The sequence below is a fragment of the Lactuca virosa genome, chromosome 9, assembly GCF_052849685.1.
Source record: "Lactuca virosa cultivar CGN04683 chromosome 9, Lactuca_virosa_CGN04683_v6, whole genome shotgun sequence".
In the NCBI taxonomy this organism is placed as follows: Eukaryota; Viridiplantae; Streptophyta; class Magnoliopsida; order Asterales; family Asteraceae; genus Lactuca; species Lactuca virosa.
Window position 1 is genome coordinate 30196322 of NC_136434.1, and position 13516 is coordinate 30209837.

Sequence of the window (13516 nt, forward strand, 5' to 3'; positions counted from 1 at the left end):
TTGTAGTTGATCTGAATGGCCCACACACATCTGTGTGTATGAGATCCAACAGACCTTCACCTCTTTCACAAGACCCTGTGAATGGTGATTTTGTCATCTTTCCCAAAAGACAAGATTCACACATATCATCTGATTTTAGGTCAAATGATTCCAACACTCCATCCTTTTGGAGTTGGGCTATGCGTTTCTTGTTAATGTGTCCAAGACGACAATGCCACAAGCATGCCTTGTCTACACTATTAGACAAGTCAATATTAAGTACATTATTTCGTAGGCTATCAACACAGGTCACTGTTTCATACACACCATTACAAGGCAAAGCTTCAAACATAAAAACACCATTCTTATAAACAGAAATTGAACCATTCAAATCATTAAAAGAATATGTAAAACCTTGTCTGAACAATGCATGAAATGAAATAATGTTTCTCGTCATCTCAGACGAATAGCAACATTTTATTAAATCTAATCTAACATCATTACTAAGCAGAAGCTGATAAACTCCGATCTTGGTTACTGGTGAAGACTTTATGTTTCCCATGATCAAGTTTATCCTTCCTCGCTCTATCTCCTCACTTTCCTTTAGTCCCTGCAAATCAGAACAGATATGAAAACCACATCCTGTATCAAGGACCCATGAACGAGAAGATAATGAGTTATTAGTAGAAATAGTGTAAATACCTGCCGAAGATGGCTTCACTTTGCCATCCTTGATATCTTGCAGATATTGTGGGCAAGATCTCTTCCAATGCCCCTTTTGGTTGCAGTAAAAGCAAACTGCCTCTTTTGGATCAGAAACATGGGGAGTGGAACCATTGGGCTTAGCCTTTGGGCCATTACTAGATGACCCAGCTTGAGCCTTGCTCTTCCAGTTTTGCTTGGGAGGACCTTTCCTCTTTTTCCCCTTTCCCTGTCCAATAGCCAAAACAGGGGCACTCGTAGGTGTGGAGGGTATACTTTTACCCTTCATCCCTACCTCAGCTGTCTGCAATAAGTTGTGCAATTGGGCCAAGGTCTGCTCAGTATTGTTCAAATGGTAAGTTAGAATAAACTGACCATAACATTCAGGAAGTGAGTTCAAAACCATGTCAATGGCCAATTCCTCATCAAAGTGAATATTGAGCTTGACCAAACGCTCTATGTAGCGTTGCATTCTTTGCACATGTGACACAACCGACTCCCCTTCTTTCATCTTGCAAGCCATGAGTGACTTGACTACTTCAAACTTTTCTTGACGAGCTCGCTTATGGTACTTTTCCATAAGGTCCTTGTTCATCTCAAAAGGCCAGTAGTCCTCATAGTACCTCTGCAATTCTGGGGACATAGTTGCCACCATGATGCATGCCACTTTGGTAGCATCATCGTAATGTTTCTTGTAGGCAGCATATTCTTCAGGAGTAGCTTCAGACTCATCAAGCTCTTTGAGCTCCTTTTCAAGAACATATTCTTTGTTCTCAAAACGAAGCGCGATCTTGATGTTACGCATCCAATCGTTATAGTTAGAGCCATCCATAACGACTTTGGAGCAGATATTGAGCAAAGAGAAGTTTTGGTTGGAGGAGGACGAAGCAGAAGTGTTTCCAGGAGTAGACATCTGAAAAGAAAGAAAGTTTTAGTTAGATTTCAAGATACCTTAATAAAATAACCCAAAGATATAATATCAAGGTTAGGATCCAACTATGAAGATTCACAACTCAGAAATTGGATGCCGAGATCCAAGTGCAAATTTCATAAAGGTAGGTGAATGACGATTCACCAATTCCACCATTAGACGAAACAAACGAAGTGAAATTCCTAATTCTTTTGAGATACATTGAAACTATTCAATGGCATGTTTTAATCTCAGATTATGCTCTTCTATTTGTGACTGGGATGCCGAGGATCACAGACAAGATGTGAATAACCATGCAAATGTGCTTGGTAACCTCATTGTCTTTATCATTAACTATTGATGTGCTGGTAAACCACACACGCTCCATCAAAATGACAATTGTGAGATACCCATTACTACTCTTTATTAGTGCCTTTTAGTGTGCTGGTTAACCACACACGCTCCACTAACGACCAATAAAGCATAATGTGCAATTTCATGGATTAGCATACTTTTCACATATTTCCTAAAGTAACTAGAGTTGGGATTTTGAAAATAATGTTCTAGTACTTTCTTTAATATCATTATACCTTTAATGAGAAGTAGTTGTCCTATCAAATCCGTTCTGCTAACGACCATCCACTAACCAAGGAAGCGGTGGGTGAGAGTGGACACCCATTCAACTACCATTTTATAGGCAGTTTCCTTATACCCCCCTTATAGATTAGCTTCGTGAATGAGGCATAATAGCGATTTGACTGACCATATTCTTATACATATATAATATTAAACTTTTAATTATAATATATATAAGGTGTGTTTTAAAACATTTTAAAACTTCAAGGGTTTATAAATTTCGAAATTTAAGCTATTAAATTTAAATTTAAATAAACCAATTAACTAGATTTAATATTTATCTTTTAATTAACTATTAATCAAATTATTAAATCTTGTAAGGATTATCTAATTAAATTAATCCATTAATTTAATCCTAATCCTTATCCCTCTAAATTTCAAAAAATAGGGTAAGGATAATTATCCAATTAATCTAATTAAGTAACAATTATCCAAAACAAGAAACCCTAGTTATCCTCTAGCATATTTCGAAATTCACAAGGGAGTAGGCTAGGGTTTTCAAAACCCTAACCCTAATTTCGATTAGGGTTCTTTGGAGGCTAGGGTTTTCGAAAAAAAAACCCTTTGATCCAAAACCCTAGAAATCGAAAATTTGGCCTTTAGGGTTTAATAGTTATAAACCCTAATTTGCAATTCAACAATTGTAGCAATTCAATTTAAAACAACCAGTCTCTGATACCACTGATGGGATTTAGGTACAACAAATAAACTAGAAAACAATTCCTAAGTTCACATGCAACCTACTTTGGATCTATGTTTTAACTATTGAACATACAACTTTGAATTGCAAAACAAGAACCCTAGAGGAGAGAGGCTATTTTCGAAAATAGTAAACTAGGGTTTAGGAGTTACATACCTTTCAATTGTTATAGCAAACAATTGATAATCCTCTTTATCTTGATCTTGATCTTCTTGGAAGCTTTAGCACCACAAGTGTAATGCCTCTAATGGAATCACACCCAAGAACTAGCAAGAAGGAAAGTAGAAGAAGAGAGAGGGGAGGGAGTATGCAATTTCGGCCAAGGTATTCTTCCAAAGAATGAGTACCCTAAAATGTGAGCCAGGAGGCTCCTTAAATAGTTGAGGGAACTAGGGTTTAGGGAAAACCCTAGTTATCCTTTGCTTAGGGCCTAAGCAAGACCCAAGGCCTTATCTTGGACCCCTTGGACGAATTCTCTAGGGTTTCCCCTAGGGTTTTCGTCCACCCCCTTCCAAGGGAGTTCTGGATCCTTCCCTTCAACTATCAGTTAATTGCAAACTAGTCCCTGCACTTTATAATTAATTCTTTTAACCCCAAAATCAATTCTGATTAATTTCTGGCTAACAATTACTTAAACATAATGATTTCTAATTAATATATTAATCTTTTAACATATTAATAAATCATTTATATTAATTCATTAATCTTATAAATTAATATCTCTCCTTTCATAATTTCCTTGTCCAGTTGCTAGGTTGAGGGCAACCCAAAAGGACTGTACTGCTATCAATTCAAGTACATACCAATTATAGTTATGTGCTTAGACACCTAATCCAACAACTTTATGACTATAGGATCAAAAGAACACCAAGAGTACCAACTCTAAGCTTCAGAAATGACAATAATCCACAAGATCTCATCTATGGGACCAAAAAGGTCCAAAAACTCAAACAAAGGAGATCTAAGCATTAACAAAGCAAGTTCTGAGCTTTATACCTCAAATGAGTGCCACATGATGATGATAACTCGGATCTTTAAGCTCAAACTCCAACAACTCTCCTTCACCAACTTATTCTTCTTCCTTCCAAGGCACCAAACTACCAAAAATGCACTCCACAAGGTCAAAAATACACCAAGACGATAAAGGGTTCGATATTAGGGTTTCTGGACAATAGAGGCTGATAAGGATGCTAACATATAGGACTTAATGACATTATATAAGGCTTGAACCCTATAAATTAGGGTTTTGAGTCTGGCCATGTACGTTGCACGTACGTGTATGCCTCCATAAGCTCACACACTCACAAGGATGATGATATACACTTTTAGGTTTTTTTGGACAGAGGAGGCTGGTAAGGAGGCCAACCAAGAGACTTAAGACCTTTAAATAGGGTGAAACACCCTAAAAACTATGGTTTCCTTCCCAGCCGCCAACTCGCCGAGTTGAGGCACCTCAACTCGCCGAGTTGGTTCATTAATTCCCTGCGGCCAAAGTCCACTCAACATGCCGAGTTGAAGCTTTCAACTCGTCGAGTCCAACAAGAAAAATAATAATTTAGAGGAATAAATTCATACCGGAACCAAGCGTTACAAAAAGTCATTCTTAACGCTTATTATCTCTAAATTGACTATAGCCCGAATCTACGGGCGTTACATCATCATAAGTGTTACTAAAGTCTTACACATAATAGTCGACCTTAATGAGTTAAATACTAAAATAAGACCAACTCTTATATAGATGAGCCAAATAAGAGCCAATACTTGTTGCAAACATAATACAATAAATAATCCCAATAAAATAATTACGGCCTAATTCACAAAAAAAAAACATAATTTGTAACCCACGCAGATTCGGGCTAGTCAACTAAAATATAATAAGCGTTAAAAATGATCTTTTTTTATAAAAGATTATCTAGGATAAATAATCTTAACCAAAGTAATATTTAGGGTCCACAATTGTAACCTGTTTGATGTAATAAAGAAGAATTATTTAAATACTATATGTTTAATGATTATTATAATATAATAAAATAGGAAAAATCAGTCGAATCGTTCGTAAATCGTAAAAATAAGTGCGCCAAAACATATATATTGTAACACCCATAAAATTCAAGCCAATTTAAAACATTTTAACCCATTCAAAAAAAACCATTAAGTTATTACAGCTTGTTTCAAAATAGTTTAAACATCAGAGTATCCCCAGAACCAAATCATAAAATCATGAAATATGAGGAGCGGTACGATCACGCCTTTGCCTTGCCACGATCACCTGATGAACCTGAAACAATAAACTGAAAACCGTAAGCTCGAAATCTTAGTGAGTTCCCCCAAAATACCCGTACACACATAACCATACAAACACAGCAATAAACAACATACTATGGGTCCAATCAACCGTCAGGTTGGAATACCCCAGGCCCTCAACCGTCGGGTTGGAATGCCAACATACTACGAGTCCAATCATCCTCATGATGGAATACTCTCGGCCCACAACCCTCGGGTTGGAATGGCCACACACCTATACATACAATAACTACTATGGGTCCAATCATCCCTCGGGATGGAATACCCCAGGCCCTCAACCATCAGGTTGGAATGCCCACCTACTATGAGTCCAATCATCCTACCGGGATGGAATACTCCTGGCCCTCAACCATCGGGTTGGAATGCCCACCTACTATACATACAATAACTACTACGGGTCCAATCATCCTTCGGGATGGAATACCCCAGGCCCTCAACCATCAGGTTGGAATGCCCACCTACTATGAGTCCAATCATCCTACCGGGATGGAATACTCCTGGCCCTCAACCATCGGGTTGGAATGCCCACCTACTAGCAAACATGTGCACCTATCAAATAACCATATAACAGTCTACAAGACAACATACTAGGGCCCTATCATCCTACCGGGATGGAATACCCTCCACTACTGCTCAACACGTGCACATATAACAGGTAATCTCCTACCAGCATACATACAGTCAGACCAACTACAGGTCACTAAGCATAGCCACATCCAATCTACCAGAATACCGATCTAACAGAGCATACCATCATATAGCCATCTTATCTACCAAGATGCCAACTAACATATCACAGTAGTAACTATCTCAAATAACAAATCAAAGGGCCGGCCTTGGTGCCTTAGACCCTTGGGTATAGTGAGGATAACTCACCTTGCAACTGCCGAACCGAACCACGAAAGCACAACCCGAAGCACTGCCCCAAACTCCAACACCTATAGCCATCAATGATCCATTGACATGAATACCCAAATTAACATAATACCCTTGAAGGTCAAACAGGTCAAAGTCAAAGTCCTGGCCAAAGTCAACCTTCCTGATTGACTCTACTCGCCGAGTCAACCCGTCGACTCGCCGAGTTCCCAACTTCAGAAAACTCTTATATCACAACTCGACTCGCCGAGTCACCCCATGACTCGTTGAGTTTAACGATCTCTGAGTCCTATCATGACCAACTCACTAAGTCCACTCAACTCACTGTTCTGAGTCTTAACCAGAAGAGGTTGGGGTTTTGCGTTCTGACTCGCCGGGTCCAAGAACAGACTCACCGAGTCCACGACAATCTTCAACAGACTTGCCGAGTTGTTCCTCCAACTTGTCGAGTCCATGCCTATCTTCAATAGACTCGCCGAGTCCAAGAACAGACTCGCCGAGTCTCTTTAGTCCATTATTCATGCAGAGACTTTCCGAGTCATACAGGGGCTCCAAACTGTAGATCCGCTCTTCTAGGGCATGACTCTCACGTAAAGTTGCAAACTTTACGTGGAAACAAGGAGTTATAAGCCCAAATCACTCTAGGGCTAAGGTTTAAGACAAAGGGGCTTCACCAACAACTCAATGACTGATGCTTTATGACTTTCTGGACCAACACAAGTCTAGAGTTGAAGTAGCAACCTCAGATCTAAACTCCAAGCCCGAAATAGATCTCAATCATAACAAAATGGCCCCAAATCTCATTCAAGAATAGGTCTAGAAGCAACAACGGCAAGGTAACAGCTTATTACCTCCAAGATGTGCCCAAACTGCAGTAGATTCTGGATATACACCACTCTCTTGATGCAAGCCCTTTTGATCTTTAAGTTTCTTCCACTGGAGACAACTTCCAAAGCTTTAATCTCCCTCCAAAGGCCTCACACACACGAGCTTAGGGTTTTCTAGTTCTCAGGGGCAATAATGAGGCTGAGAGAAGGACATAAAGTCCTTTAAATAGGGTGCAAACCCTAAGATTAGGGTTTTTATCATTCCAGCACCAACTCGTCGAGTCCAGCTTCCGACTCGGCGAGTTGGTCACTTAATTCGCGACCCAAAACCCGCTCCGACTCGGCGAGTAAGCACACCTACACGTCGAGTCCCTTCTTCAAAATTACACTTTAAACCCTTAATCATACTTCTGAAATTTGGGATGTTACAACTCTCCCCCACTTAAATTAGGCTTCGTCCTCGAAGCCTACTGCAGTATACGCTTCCGAACAACCCACTCGCACTGCAGACTCCGATTTCCCAATTAACTCATGTCCTCCTAGACCCGACCACTACACCCCCTTTAACATAGCTCCTACTCGCGTGGCATCCTTGCCAATACTCCAAGCCGACCATCGGCCTTTTCTTCTTGAGGACAACACATAATAACCAAGTATCACCCGATGATACTATTCCTTCCTGACAGGAACACACTTCCGTGACTTGCAACTACTAGGTACCACCATGACTCACTGGGTCCTCCCACAGTGTCAAACTACCCTTCCCTTTCCAACTAGTGATAGCCCGAGTAACTCGCAATGTGAGAACCCAATCCACCCTCTTCTTGAATCCATTCTCCCTCGTGCTGACAGGATACTGCATCCTTCAGCTTCTAGAAATTCCCATGAATCAGCCAGCTATATCACATAACCATTCGTACCTAGCCCAATCAGCCTCGGGCTGGAATACCAGGTACGCCTATAACGGGTCCCGTCATCCCAAGGATGGTATACCCTCACATTCCCACGCATGTTTGGCCCAATCAACCCTCGGGTTGGAATACCAAACACACTAGGTCCAATCAATCATAGGGTCCGGTCATCCTCATGATGGAATACCCTAGATTGGAATACCACTACTCACATAACTCATGCCTACAACCATACTTGAAGCCCAAGGATCCAACCTTGCAGCTCCCTCAATCTACTCTGATTCGACACAACCGAGTGCAACTTACCCAAATCTCAACAATACGTCTACCTCAAACCCGCTACAGGGGGAATATAACTATCACGATCTCTACGCCCACGACCTATGACTGGAATACCCTTACGTGGTCCTCGGCATAAGTCTGGATTACTTCTGAGCCCACATCATGAGTCTGGTATGCCCTCCACGGCCCTCAGCTCATGACTGGAATGCTCCCGAGTCTATCAACTCCGCTATCTCTAGCTCCTCTGACCAAATCTCCAATCTGGAGTTACTCACCTTCTCCTCTTCCAAGGAGACCTGAACCATGACTTCGCATCATCAGTCGGTGCCGAAATATCGGAAACTCACTCTACATCATCCACTTGTGGAGCACGTCGCTATCCCATAACACGTATATATACTCAGAAACTGATTGCATAACCCACCATCCATAAAGAGTCTTTCGCATGCCCCTCAACATTTTCGACACTTGGGAACAACCCTACTGATTGTTATAGCATAGCAGTATCCCCACTGCTCGTTCAAAGATCCACCATACATACAGGGTTCTTACCATAACTGGAACGCCTCATCGCACCACTTCCCGTAACCGACATCCAATCTGCGTCAGACGACATCCTTCCAAACCACGCCCCATCCGAGAATTTCCAATTCTCCCCCACTTAGAGCACTAACTACTGTCTACCAGCGGTGAAGCTGGTACACGAATCAATCGTCCCAATCTGAGACAACGAACTTCAAGGGATCCGAGTTCCCGCTGATGATCCCGAATCTCTGGATCATGACCTTCCTCTCTCTTGAATGCATCACCACATACTACCCCTCTATAATTTCTCAATAGTAACTTCTCACTATCATCTACTTGTTGGGTTTTGAGCATTCTAACACTCCTATGGTGTACATGCAACCCTATAAACCTTGAATCTATGTTTTCTCTATTATACATGCAAATATTAACTATTCCAAGGTTTCATCCTAACTAGCATATTATGAAGCACCTATACTACAAAGTTCTAGTTAGATGACATACCTTTTGATGTAGCTTGATGTCTTCAATCTTTAAGAGCTTAGCCCCAATAGTGTGGAAGCCTCAAATGGAATCACAAATCACCAAAACACCTTGGAAGAACTTGAGAGAATATGTATGCACACTAAAATCGGCCCACTCTTATTTCACACACTTGTTCCAATTTTGTGAGCCAAGGACCCCTTTATATATTATGGAGGATTAGGGTTACATCCATGTAAACCCTAATACCCATGACCTTTCATTTACATAGGATCCATGGGTTAAAAGCTCCATGGACCATCCATGAAAGCTTAGCCCAACCTAAATGAACTTGGGCCATTCCATATATATATATATATATATATATATATATATATATATATATATATATATATATAAGAGTCCATATTTAATTAGTTCTTTTTGATCACTTAATTAATTCTAAATTAATTCTTGATCAATACTAATTAAATAATATGATTCCATATTAATATATTAGAACTTATAATATATTAATATAAATCATAAATATACTATTCTCAAAAGACTATCCATATAAATTATGTCGGTGAAGTGCAACCCAAATGGACCATGCCGAGTCGGGTCAAGTACATACCAAATATAGTTATGGACTTAGACATTAATCCAACAGTCTCCCACTTGGATAAGTCTAAAACTATTATTGAGTATGACTTCAAAACCTAATTGGCAATCGTAGCTCTTAAAGCCACTGTCGAACTCTGACCTTGTCAATGACTTGTCCATTAGATAAGGGATCATATATTCCTCCATTCTAGATATCATATGGACTGAGACATGGATTATAATCATTCTCTCTGTCCATTTGTTGTTTCCCGATTTTCGATTTATGATGACTGACTGATTGAACAAATCAAATCAGTCATGGCTTGGCCAAGCACTCACATGTGTCATCGCTAAATCATCGAGGGGCCCACAGATATCGCTTTTATCCCGAAGGTAAAAGGAATGGATAAACTTCGACTCATATGGCTTGTTCTACTACTTGTTGAATCATACACAAAGGCACGTTTTATAACATCGAGTTACCAAATGCGTTTTCGTGCAATCAATGTATAACCAACTCATAGTAACAACTCATATCTCTAGGTTTGAAGAATATAAGATATTATCGTCTCATGATCACTCGTGATAAAATCCATGAAGTGATTCAAATGAGCGCGGGTTGAATCCAATACTCAGAACTCATGAGCACTCATGAGTGTTGTAGCACCACTTTGTCCACCAACTTGGACCTCTACAAACCAACCCATGACAGTCTTGATTCATATCTACTTCTAACATATGACCGACTGTGGATGGTTTGAATAACTTAATCATTCAGGAAGAGCGACTTAGTTATTCTGGAAGTCAAAACATGCAAAGTGAAACACAAGAATAAATGAATCAAATATGGTATCAAACCTTATGAATATAAATAAACACTTTTATTTATCACCATACTGATTACTCATTATTCATTGTTTCGGTTTTATCAACTTTATACTTGAATTAAAAACACTAGTTGTCCCATGCTCCAAGCATGTACACTATGTTTTTCTTAAACAATAGCTTTGCCATACACCAAGTATGCACTCTATGTTTGTCTATGATCCTTACTTTGTGAACTAGATCGATTGAACATAATTTCAATGATTCTCTTTTCACACTCCCAAATCGTTATCGAAAAAATGTAAGAATTCCAAATTCCTATCATTTATCGAAATATGTTTAGATTTTAAACTTATATGCACTGACCCTCTTGTAATGAATGTGTACAAAGTCACAAAACTTGTCAACAGTCATTACAGGGCATTCCAATGAAGATCAACTTCATGGAAATTAAGTCTCATATTCAAAGTACATAGCTTTGAACATGCTTCTTGCATTAAGTTTTTCTAATCTTACACAGATAACTTCCACCTATGGAGACAACTCCATATTCCCATTTTGACTACCCCTTCTGAACAAGAGTTGCCTCTTTTCAGATTAGGTCAATATGGTCCTTCCAAAGTTAACACTATACTTCCAACTGTCCTTTAACAACCAATCTTTGGTAAAGCCTTAGATTGTCCTCGACAATTGCTTAATCACTTTAGTCATATCCAATTCTAGATATTTTCCTCTTAATGCCCCCGGGCATTTGGAAAATTTAGAAAGGATGAATATTATAGCACATGCAATCGTTCCTGTACCCAAAGCAAATGGGACACGATTCATGATGTCTCACACAAAGACATGATTCTAGACTAGTCTTTTCCTACCATATTTTTTATTTGCCATGTTCTCAAGATTTGACTATGAACAGGGATGTCGTAATCATAATCGAATTTTGAGAACGCAATATATAGAATTTCCTTAAGTTGAACCAATCCAACATGAAATTCATATATATATATATTCTTGACTAAAGATGATTAAGGTCTCAATCTAAGCCTTTAGAACTGAAATGAAGTATATCCTCTCCCTTAATTATAGCAAAACAACTTTTTCAATCCCTGCAGCCTCACGAATTGAAACTTTTGTTTTCTATAATTAACATTGCTAACTTGCAACACTAACAATAATTATCATGCTCCCACTTACATGATGATTATTAGCATAACACTTATGCTCCCACTAGCTTTGACATGTACTCAGAAATCAGCTGGACTTCTAGAAATCAATACTTTATTGACTTTCTTACCAAAGTTCAGATTTCTGATACGAGATGCTTTGATAAAACTTTATCAAAATCATACACCTTTCCTTAGATAGCATGCATGTGTGTCTAAACAATTTCAGAACTATGAAAAGGGATGCCGTAATCATAGTCTCAATTGTTTAGACCTTTTGCCATCTGCTTCAAATCTACTTGGTGGAAGTGTTTCCTCACCATCATTTTCATGAATCGGAGAGAAACCTTATGACCCTTAGATTTTATGGTGTATGTGTTCTTATCCATGTGAATCGTCAAAACCATAGTCACAAGACAAGGATAATGACAAATCCAAACTCATATGGACTGAACTTATGCCATCTTAACTTCTTACCACCTGGCAGTACAGGGCCTGCCATTGCTTCCAAGTTGTTATGCAACCAATTGAGAACTTTCAGAACTCCTATGCAAAGCCAACTTTAACTGGAATGGGCACAGAATATGTCAACACGATAGGTTATAAACCTCAAGTCGTGTGCTAGTGAAGAACCTCAGGTTTTATTCTTGATTAGTTCTTGAAATTCTTTTTAGGATCTTTAAGACTCCCACTATCCTCTTGACATATAAGACTATCTTGCCAAATATTCAAGAGATAGTGCGGATTCTTTATCAAGACAAACACTTCACACAATTGACCTTAGTTGGTCTTTGTTTTATCCAAAACATCACAACTTACCAATTTCAAATGTACAAGAGTAGGACACTTTTACTCTTACATTTGACAAGTGTTTTAAACCTTTCTTTAAGATATGTCACTCAAGTTACAATCTTGGAGTATGACTCTAAGAATTGTTTTGGAACGAAGTATGACTCATCTTCCTGATCTAACCATTTCAACAATTCATGACTCCTCTTCTTAGTCATAAGAATGCACTAAGATGACCTTTAGAGGACTAATTGTGATATGATTTCTAAATCATTAAGATGATCACAAACATGATACTAAAGTACTCTCCCATCTTTTCAGATTTGAGAAACTTTTATCTTTCTGCCTAATTTGATTCTTCCCATTCGTTCTGCCATACATTGAGACTTTTCCAATGTTTCAGAATTATACTTAAACTTGTAAGTATAACCATATTTACTAAACTTTAGTAAATCAAATAGTCCTAACGAGCTTTGTGGTGGACATGACCAGTGCACAAGAATGTATACTCGATCCCTTTAGTCCTTCAATTGACTCACACATCCATGTGAACAAGTAATTAGTCTTGATTTTCCAATGCTTGAAAGTTCTCATTCATCATACTATTCAACTTGCATGATTCCAAGTTTCGGTCCAATTGAAACTTGGGTGATGAGGAACTTTCCTGATTTGGTAAATTTAGACACTACCACAAATGAAAGAATCAAATCCATTTTCCAATATTGCTGTCAGTGGAATCATATAAGCAACAATTTTCCACAAATGCCATTGTAAGGATACTTCAAATAAACAAAATTAAACAATTTTCTTTTATTTTAAAACTTTGCGGAAAAACTTATCCTTACAATCCACATGGAAAATTGTTGTTATCTATTCCTTAGCAATATATCATAACTTCTTAAGCAACTGCTCAAAATTCTGATGCGATCGAAATCCACCTTCGCGATCAGAATCAGCATATACTTCCTTTAAGATTTCTCTCTATTCTTTGATTCTTAAAACATCAACATGTGACCCAG